Source organism: Solanum stenotomum, chromosome 8 (genome assembly GCF_019186545.1).
Source record: "Solanum stenotomum isolate F172 chromosome 8, ASM1918654v1, whole genome shotgun sequence".
In the NCBI taxonomy this organism is placed as follows: Eukaryota; Viridiplantae; Streptophyta; class Magnoliopsida; order Solanales; family Solanaceae; genus Solanum; species Solanum stenotomum.
The window spans coordinates 56,450,577-56,458,803 of NC_064289.1; the positions used below are offsets into that span (position 1 = coordinate 56,450,577).

Sequence of the window (8,227 nt, forward strand, 5' to 3'; positions counted from 1 at the left end):
CTCATTTTTAATTTTTTCATGTTCGAGAATATTTCTTTAACATGAGTCTAGAATCAAACATTTTGATCTACTTGTACTCTCATAATGCAACAATTAATACATACATATTTCTGAAAAAGTCGTAAAATTGCATTGATGAAACATCTAGAAGGGCCTTCAGAGCTGTAGTTTAATAAATAATGAATTTCTAAAAAGGTCAACAATATTATTTTGCTGTTGTTTTAAATTTATTTTTCTCCTTCTATATATTTCGTTAAAGTAACAAAGTAATAATATCGAAAAGTGGTGAACAGTTGACCTCAGAGAAGTATATTGTCTCTAAAAAAATTTATTTATGTTGTTGTGGTGTACATTTTAACGGTCTTAACTTATTTATAACGAATATTGATTATCAAAAACTTTCACCTAATTTTTTTCACAAGGAGTTATTCTAACCATAAAATTATCAGATTCTATATTTTTCATGTACAAAAAAATAGAAAAAATGATGTTTAATTGTTACATAAAAACATCACTTAGTTTTAACAAGACAATTATATCATCACATATCTTATGATAAATTATGTAAAAGATAAAAAAGATTAGATATGAAGATATTTTTAATCATTCATTATATATTTACTTTTTTTTTTCTTATAACAATCGATTATTGGAAAGGTTGTTCAAAAACTTAGAAAGATTATTTCGCGCGGGTAAATTACCTAGTATATATATAAAAGAGAACCTTAGGCCAGCCTACGTGGCGCCACCACAAACCAGAATTTCCTTTTAATTTATTTATTTTCAAAATTAGTCTTCCCCTTTCATGAAAAGTTGCGACTTTAAGGAAAAGTTGCAACTTTTATGAAAAATTGCGACTTTAATGAAAACTTGCGACTTTTATGAAAAGTTGTGACTTTTATGAAAGGTTGTGACCTTTCTGATAAGGCACAATAAACATTTGTTCACACTACCCTTTGTTATCTATAAATAGAGGGATTTCCTCTCATTTTAAAACAACGAAAATTCTGAACTTCTTCTTCTTCTTCTTTTTCTTCTTCACAATTAAATATTTGTGTACTTTGCTCCTGTTGAGTGGCTCACTGATACCATTGGTTATGTTACATATCCTGATATGTATTTTTAGAGTTAAAGATAAATGATACTCCCTCCATTCCATATTAATTGAATTTTTGAGGCATTTTTCATTTTTCAAATTAACTTAATTGTTCAATATTTAAGACTTAAAATATTCTTCCAATTTTACCCTTCATTTGGATTTTCAATGTGATGACTTCAATAAAATTTAATTAATGTTTAGTTATTTTAATTATAAGTTTGACAATAATTAATAAGGGTAAAAATGGAAAACTATGTTTAATTTATGTCTTAATCTACTTTTCTTAAAGGGTGTGAAACACCTCAAAAATTCAATTAATATGGAATGGAGGGAGTAAAATGTAATAATTTTCATTTTCCTTTACATTATTAATGTTTGTTACTACGCAATCTTGTATGTAAGATAATATAGTGTTTTAAGTTTAATGACGGATAGGTTTTAAGTATTATTTTATACATTCCATGATATTCAATTCCTGCGCAAAGCGCGAATAATTTTACTAGTTATAAGATAATTCGGGATTATTTATTTGTGTTGCTGACCCTCCATGTGTCCTTTTCGATTAGGGTTAGAGGCAATCAAATGTATTGCCCCATGGTTAGTTACGACTGAAAACTTAAACGGATGATACATTTAAACTATTTCTCGGAGTAAAAGAGCAAAAGTGACCCTTTTTCGTAGATAATTATGCAAAAGATTAACATTTTCAAATCTATATCTGTATAACTTTATAAAAGCAGGGGCAGAAGCACAACTTATTATTAGGTTGCCAATTACAGTTTTAGGACAATGCTCTAACAATAAAGGAACAACATAATTATTCGGTTATACATAAATACATACAAAATAAACAAAATGTTCCATTTATTGAATAACGTTAGAAACTTACATAAACTTTATATATATCATCAAAAATTTCATAATATTACATTTTCCAAGTTAAGAAGAAGCTCATCAAAAAAAAGGAACAACATAATTATTCGGTTATACATAAATACATACAAAATAAACAAAATGTTACATTTATTGAATAACGTTAGAAACTTGCACAAACTTTATATATATCATCAAAAAATTCATAATATTACATTTTCCAAGTTAAGAAGAAGCTTACTTATAAAACTAAAAAGAAACTAAAAATCAAATCCATTACGCCAACATGTTCTTATTCTCGGCATCTGACTAAATAAGATTGTGATTCAAATACTTGAGAGTTGATCACTGATTGAATATAGTAGCCACTGTTATAACAACTTCCAAGCTTTTCAAATCTTTAGCTTCTTGAAGTTGTTGGAAAAACAAATATGCTTCATATTGAGCATTAATTAGTTGTTGTTATTAACAAAAACATAATATATTTGTAGTTAGAATAAACTAAAAAAGATTAGTGTAGATCTTAGCTTGAATACCTGAAGTTCTGAAATCGAATCCTTCTTTATTGGTAACTTTTCTAGAAACGATAATCTCTTCTTCTGAAGTTCCTTTGACTTTGCCGCTTCTTTCTCCTTCGCATGATAATTTTGTGTTCCAGTTCTTCAATGATTCTTGCAAGCCATTTCATATTTCCAGTTGAGATCATGAAATATATTATGGATAATCCAATACATAGTCCACTGCCATAGCCCATCAGAACAGCTTTCCAAAAATCATTGAGAAATTCAGAATTCCTTTCTTGATCAGCTAGCGCAGATACTGTATAATTTGTCTCCGACACAGGATCATTGCCACAACCTCACGTAATCCATCATTACCTTCATATGAAATGTCCTCAAAGGTACGAAATTGAGGTCCTTGAGGGTTGCATCCTTGGAGATAATTGTGGGAGAGATTTAAGAATTCAAGAGACGTAAGAGAAGCAAGTTGTTGTGGTATCTCTCCCGAAAGATGGTTAAACGAAAGGTCTAGTGATTCCACTACGGATAAGCTTCCAAGTGATGGTGGTATAGGACCTTGCAATCCATTATGAGATAAATTCAGTACCCGAATCGCAATGAGATCTTCCAGAACACTAGGAATATATCCTTCAAATTTGTTGTTTGAAAGATCTATAACTGTGTACAAAGACAAAATTCTCACAACTTCAAGCTTCAATCCCTTTGATACAACAACTACCGAGTCTTGGTAATATCCATCTCCTTCATAACTTGGTTTGTCCATGGTTTGATCAATTGTTCTCATGCCTTTCAAATTTTGAAACAGACTCGTTGGTAAGTCTTTCGAGAAGGCATTGTAAGAGAGATCTATGATTCGAAGATTAGGAAACATGATTTCAGCCCCTAAAGATCTTATGGGTCCCTGCAATTTATTCAATGTCAATCTTAAAACTCTCAGCTCTGTCAATGTTCCCAACAACATGGGGCATGTGTCATTGAGATGATTTTCTCCTAGATCAAGAACTTGCAACTTTTTGCAATTGGCCAAAGATCGAGATATTTTTCCCTCTAGTTTATTGCCATGCAAGTTGAGACTTATAAGTGAACTTCCAATGCTAAAATTTGTTGGAAGAGTCCCTGTAAGTTTGTTGTTGTGCATATCAAAAACCTGGAGGCAACTAATATTGCCAAAACATTGTGGAATTGCTCCCTCCAGATTGTTTCTGCCCAAATCTAGAATTTGTAGTGATGTTAAATTGGAAAAAGATGAAGGGATCTCTCTGCTGAGATTATTATGTGACATCATCAAAACCTGGAGTCCCTGTATCTGGAAATAGAACACACAAAGTTTCAAAGTGCTACGAGCACAGCAAGGAATATTATTGATGAATGCAAATGACAAAAACAGTTTACTTTGAGTAAGCCTGTTTGTATAATTAATGGCTAAGTGAAGGGCCGGACCACAAGGGTGTATTGCAATTTGTATGCAACCTTACTCTACATCTCTGCAAGAAACTATTTCCACGACAACCTTATCACAAAAAGTAAAACTTGGCCTCTCCCACCATAATAACTAACTTTGGGGTGTGAGTTAACCAGTTACGCCCTAGGTTGTTACGTATTCTTCTTTGTTTGTTCTCTCTCTTATATTGTGCGCTGAATATCTTCCTCCATTCATTCAGCTCTCTAAGATTCTTTGAGGTGAGTATTATTGATCCGAGAAATGCATACACATCATTCAATACACACAACATTTATTGTATATCATCAAAATTCATAATATTACATTTTCCCAACTGAGGAAAAGCTTATAAAACTAAAAATCAAATCCAACATCATAAGCTGCAACATAGGAAGAACCAAATCCATTATGCCAATGTCTTCCTATTCTTGGCATCTGAAAAAGCTTAAAAAATAAGAAAGTGAGTCACACAACTATAAATTTTTTGCCTCTGTTATCACAGTTTCCATCGATTACCAGCAATTTGTATCAAGCGTTAATAAGCACTTGTTTGTAACAAAAAAAGCATAAAACCTAAAAAATATTAGTGTAGAGCTTAGCGTGAATACCTGAAGTTCTGAAATCAAATCCTTCTTTTTTGGTAACTTGTCTAGAAGCGATTATTTCTTCTTCTGTAATTCCTTTGACCTCGCTGTTTCTTTCTCCTTCGCATGATAATTTTGTGTTCCAGTTCTTCAATGATTCTTGCCAGCCATCTTAGATTTCCAGTCGAGATCAAGAAATATATTATGGATAAGCCAATACATAGTCCACTGCCATAGCCCATCAGAGCTGCTTTCCAAAAATCATTGAAAAATTCAGAATTTCTTTCTTGATCTTCTAGCGCAGACACTGTATAGTTTGTCTCTGACACAGGATCATTGCCACAACCTTTTGAAACGGGGAATCCACGTAATCCATCATTACCTTCATATGAATTGCTCTGAAAGGTACTAAATTGAGGTCCTTGAGGGATGCATCCTTGGAGATAATTGTGAGAGAGATTTAAGAATTCAAGAGACATAAGAGAAGCAAGTTGTTGTGGTATCTCTCCCGAAAGTTGGTTAAACGATATGTCCAATGATTCCACTACAGATAAACGTCCAAGTGATGGTGGTATATGACCTTTCAATCCATTGTGAGACATATTCAACACCCGAAGAGCAATGAGATCTCCTAGAACACTAGGAATATGTCCTTCAAATTTGTTGTTTGAAAGATCGATAACTGTGTACAAAGACAAAATTCTCACAACTTCAAGCTTCAATCCCTTTGATACAACAAGTATCGAGTCTTCGTAAGCTCCACCTCCTTCATAACTTGGTACCTTAATTGTTTGATCAATTGTCCTCATGCCTTTCAAATGTTGAAACAGACTCGTTGGTAAGTCTTTCGAGAAGGCATTGTAAGAGAGATCCATGATTCGAAGATCAGGAAACATGATTTCAGCACCTGAAGATCTTATGGGTCCATGCAATTTATTCGATGTCAATCTTAAAACTCTTAGCTCTAGCAAAGTTCCCAACCACACGGGGAATGTGTCATTGAGATGATTATCTCCTAGATCAAGAACTTGCAGCTTTTTGCAATTGGCCAAAGACCGAGGGATTCCCCCCTCTAGTTCATTGCCATGCAAGTTGAGACTTATAAGTGAACTTCCAATGCTAAAATTTGTTGGAAGAGTCCCAGAAAGTTTGTTATTCTGCATATCAAAAACCTGGAGGTTACTAATATTGCCAAAACATTGTGGAATTGCTCCCTCCAGATTGTTTCTGCCCAAATCTAGAATTTGTAGTGATGTTAAATTGGAAAAAGATGAAGGGATCTCTCCGCTGAGATTATTATGTGACATCATCAAAACCTGGAGGCCACTGATATTACTCAAACATTGTGGAACTTTTCCCTTCAAATTGTTTCTCGGCATATACAACCCTTCCAGTGATGTCAAATTGCACACAAATGAAGGAATTTCCCCAATGAGATTGTTATCATTGAGAATCATAGTTTTCAGATTTCTCAAATTGCCAAATGAAGCAGGAATAGATCCATTAAGAGAGTTCTTACCCAAATATAGATAAGTAAGAGACCTCAAGTAACCTATTTCTTCAGGAATAGAGCCAGAAAGCTGATTATTATAAAGATGCAAAAAAGACAAGTTGCTCAAATTCCCCAATGATGCAGGAATAGAGCCATTAAGAGAGTTATTACTCAAATGTAGGACATTAAGAGACCTTAGGTAACCTATTTCTGCAGGAATAGAGCCAGAAAGCTGATTACTATAAAGACCCAACACAGACAAGTTGCTCAAATTCCCCAATGAAGAAGGAATATAGCCATTAAGAGAGTTATTACCCAAATGTAGGACATTAAGAGACCTTAGGTAACCTATTTCTACAGGAATAGAGCCAGAAAGTTGATTTTCATAAAGAAGCAAAAAAGACAAGTTGCTCAAATTCCCCAATGATGCAGGAATAGAGCCATTAAAAGAGTTATTACTCAAATGTAGAACATTAAGAGACCTTAGGTAACCTATTTCTACAGGAATAGAGCCAGAAAGCTGATTACTATCAAGACCCAACTCAGACAAGTTGCTCAAATTCCCCAATGAAGAAGGAATAGAGCCATTAAGAGAGTTACTACTCAAATCTATGACACTAAGAGACCTTAGGTATCCTATTTCTTGAGGAATAGAGCCCGAAAGTTGATTTTCATAAAGAAGCAAAAAAGACAAGTTGTTCAAATTCCCCAATGAGGAAGGAATAGAACCACTAAGAATGTTTCTACCCAAAGATAGCTTAGTAAGAGACCTTAGGTAACCTATTTCTTCAGGAATAGATCCATTTAAATGGTTTACAGATATACGAAGAATCTCAAGCTTGGCTAGTGAACCGATTTGTGGTGGGATTGTTCCTGAAATCTGATTGATGTTCAAGTCAAGATAAACAAGATTAGTGAGATTTCCAATCTCAGGTGGAATGGTGCCTGTGAAATTGTTCATGCTAAGATTAAGATTCTCAAGAAAAGGGAGAGATGAAAATGGAAAAGCATAGAGTGTACCAATGACACTGGAATTTGTAATATTCAACGTGTTTACTCTACCATTAAAGCATATAACTCCATACCAGTCCCTGCATGCAGTAGAACTTGGCATCCATGAAGCCAATAAGGAATTATTCTGGTTCTTGAAAGTTGCTTTCCATTTTAAGAGGGCAGTTGTTTCCTCAGTGGAAGCAAATGCAACCGTAAAGAGGTAGAATAGAGTGAAAAACTGAAGTGAAGAGAATGTTTTGCTAGAAACCATCATCATATTTTGAGTTTATTGTTTCTGATTCATAGGATTTGATATTATATGTAACTTATACTAATTAAAGATCAACAGGAAACGCGTTTTCTCCAAATTTGCTAATTCTGCTGCTATCTCTCTCTCTTATTCACACTATGTGTGTTCATATCAAGATAAATTGTGTTGTCATTCTCAAGTCAAATTTTGGGTTGTTTTGTTTTTGTCTTTTTATTTTTATTCATGTGTAACACATTAATTCAGACAAGGACTTAACCAAAGTGGCAAAAATAATTTTGTTATCACACATTGATCATGACCACCCTGTCTTAGTATATGATAGAGAAATATATTATTCAACAATTTTCAGTCTTAGATTAATAAATTTTAAACTACATTATCTCTAATTCATATGTAGTAGATGTCAAGAGTTGATTTCTCACCACGTATAAAGTTACTCAACCAATTCAGGTGTATTTCCAGTAGATATTGATGATATGGAACTTTTTTCAAGCCAGACTTTTAAAAAATGAAAAGCTATCAATTTTAACCAGTAAATTGACCAGTTAAAAATTGCGATAGATAACTTCCATTCTGTAGTTTATTTCGCATTTTACTTCCCATAAACAGATTTCTTCAGATAGTTTGGTAAAGAAGAAATCTGCAGTGGAATAGCCGTCGCTGCATTGCTCAATCATCTGAATAATAATTTAGCAAGCATTCCGAATTCAAGACATATCTTATCTCTAGGTTTCTATTATTGATGAATATTCATGTAACGATTCGTAACTCCAAATGTTGTAGATTTGGCTGCTCTCTCTATCTCTCTTATTCACACTTTGTCTGTTCATATTTTGTCAGAGAAAATGTTGTCATTCTTAAGTCAAATTTAGGTTGTTGTGCTTTTGTCATTTTTTTTATTTTTTATTTTTTATTTTTTATCCATGTGTTACACTTCTACACTCCTTTTTTAT

General features: G+C 33.2%; 1 pseudogene; it reads right to left on the minus strand.

Moving 5' to 3' along the window:
* Positions 1-2,549: 2,549 nt before the first annotated feature.
* Positions 2,550-7,280, minus strand: LOC125872844 (receptor-like protein Cf-9 homolog; annotated as a pseudogene).
* Between the last annotated feature and the right edge of the window lie 947 nt (positions 7,281-8,227).